The sequence below is a fragment of the Papaver somniferum genome, chromosome 11, assembly GCF_003573695.1.
Source record: "Papaver somniferum cultivar HN1 chromosome 11, ASM357369v1, whole genome shotgun sequence".
NCBI lineage: Eukaryota > Viridiplantae > Streptophyta > Magnoliopsida > Ranunculales > Papaveraceae > Papaver > Papaver somniferum.
Window position 1 is genome coordinate 82,470,200 of NC_039368.1, and position 2,520 is coordinate 82,472,719.

A 2,520-nucleotide genomic window follows, 5' to 3' on the forward strand; every position below is an offset into this window, starting at 1 on the left:
GTGAATTATAATAAAAACTTAGAGATCATGAAATCGTTACCCATTATTCATGCGTGAATAGCTTCCTAATTGCCTTGGTTGTGGGAGAATTAGCTCATCATCATGTTGGAAACACACTCAAAATTCATTTTTATTGCTCAAAGGGTGTTTGCAAAGATGAAATGGAGAAAAACTATTAAAAACCGGGTTTGCAACAGTTATAACTGTTACAAACGGAAAAGAATGATAAAACAGTACTGTCGTTGATTCTCGACCCTCGCCTGTGTGTCGTTTCCACTGTTGAAAAACGACTGTCTTGGATGGTCTGTTCTTCGCGTTCTTCAGATGAGCAGCAGGAGAAAAATATTTCTGGAACTTGATTTTCTCGACTCTGTGATGCTCTATAATCTCCCCAAACTCTCCGTAAAGCTTCTATGATATCCCAGCACCTATTTATAACCCAGCAACAACAAAATCTCACCTAATAACTTCATATAATTCTCCATTATTCTTCACGGCCAGTTTAGGAAATAATTCAGATTTTTGATCTCTACACGTATGTTGAAGCTTCCAAATTGCCATATTTAACTCCTTCACACTCCAAATAGTTGTTAGGGTCTTCCAAACACGTGCAAATTCCTCGGCTGCTCGCACAAATCCCGTGATAACCTCTTCCGAGAATAAACTCCCATGTTTTCTTCTCGTGAGTTATCCAGCCAAATTTAGTCGATCAAATCACTCATGATAGTTTTGTTGGGACATATCACAACTACCCAACAAATTTCATCCCTTTAATCTACCCAGAACTCCTTCAAACTTTGATCGAAAAATTACACAGTTCTGTTCTTCATTTTCCCGCCAAAATGAAATTCAAAAGAAGAAGATGGGTGCTAAGGATGAATTTGGGTGCTGAAGATGAATTTGGGCTACGCATAACCTTGGGTTCCCCTTAGACAAATCTGGGTTCCATATAGCAAATGTCCTCCGGGGGTCCAAATAGCACTTTTTGAGCAACTTTTCCCACACAAGTGTATTTCTCCAAAAACACCTACACAAACATAAAAACACCATAATAAGTCCAAAATCAAGCACTAGCAATAGAGACACTGAGGACAATTCAGACACAAAAATGTGTCTATCAAATACCCCCAAACTTATTATTTGCTAGTCCTCGAGAAAATCTAATATAAAATGACTACACTTAGCACGTGCAGCAAGCCGTTAAACCGCTAGGTGGCCCTAGCGGCGAAGTGTTGTCTCCGGAGGGTTTACCATAGGTGTACCTACAAAACCTTTACTCCAGACCCTAGCCATCTACGCAAAACCTTGGAAGGCACTAAAGAATCTCCTTGGTTGGCATACAAACATTGACTATAGGAGGAAGTACTCTGATGCGAAATTCCAATTGTTGTACACGAGTTTGCACTCAGCATACTATAATTCATATATAAGTGACAGAGCTCTACTCAGATAGTTTCTAGACATCATAACCGGAGTCAACCAATCACATGGAAAGATTAATAAGATGGATAAAGAGAAAAAATAGATGTTTAAAATGAACGGTGTTTCCCATATCTGACTGAAGGCCTCTGCCAAGATGAACCTATCCTAATGGACTGAGATACCGGTCTGACCAATATCAACACAACTAGCATATACAAGGGGACCAGTGGTCGATAAACTTAACTCTAGGTCAACATAGCTGGCATATACAAGGGCACAAGTGGTCGACTTTATTGAATTTATTTCGGTTGGTCTGATGGTCTGGTCTCAAACTTTTTTTTTTTGGTATCTCAATCACCCTATTTCACCCTAGCAATGTTAACAACTTGAATCGTGTGCCCCACAAAATCACTTAAGAAATAATGGAGTACTAGGGGTATTTTCTGATGAAAATATAGGTATATCGCAGTTTAAAACTAGATAAAACCGATTTCATCTTGCATATTCTGATGAAAATAAAGTTATATCGTAATCCACAACTAGATGAAATTGGTTTCCTCCCGCATGTTTTTACGAGAATACAATTATATTACATCCTACAACTAGATGAAATTGGTTTCATCCTGAGTATTCTGACGAAAATTAAGGTATATCAATATGTAAGCTATATGACATTGGTTTCATCATGCATATTTTGACAAAAATACAGTTATATTGAAGTCTAAAAATAGATGAATCTGGTTTCTAGATGAGTATTCTGACGAAAATTAAGGTATATCATTGTATAAACTATATGAAACTAGTTTCGTCCTGCATATTTTGACTAAAATACAATTATATTATAGTCTACAACTAGATGAAATTAGTTTCACCCTGAGTATTCTGACAGAAAAAATAAGGTATATCAATGTGTAAACTAGATGCAACTGATTTCATCCTTCCCACCAAATACAACACAGGATGAAACCAATTTTCCTCCTTGCATAACATGGATAAAGTCAATTTCAACTTAATCCAAAACAGGATGAAACTGGTTTTCATCCTAGTATAACATGGATGAAAATAATTCGAGCTCTATCCAAAACATGATGAAACTGG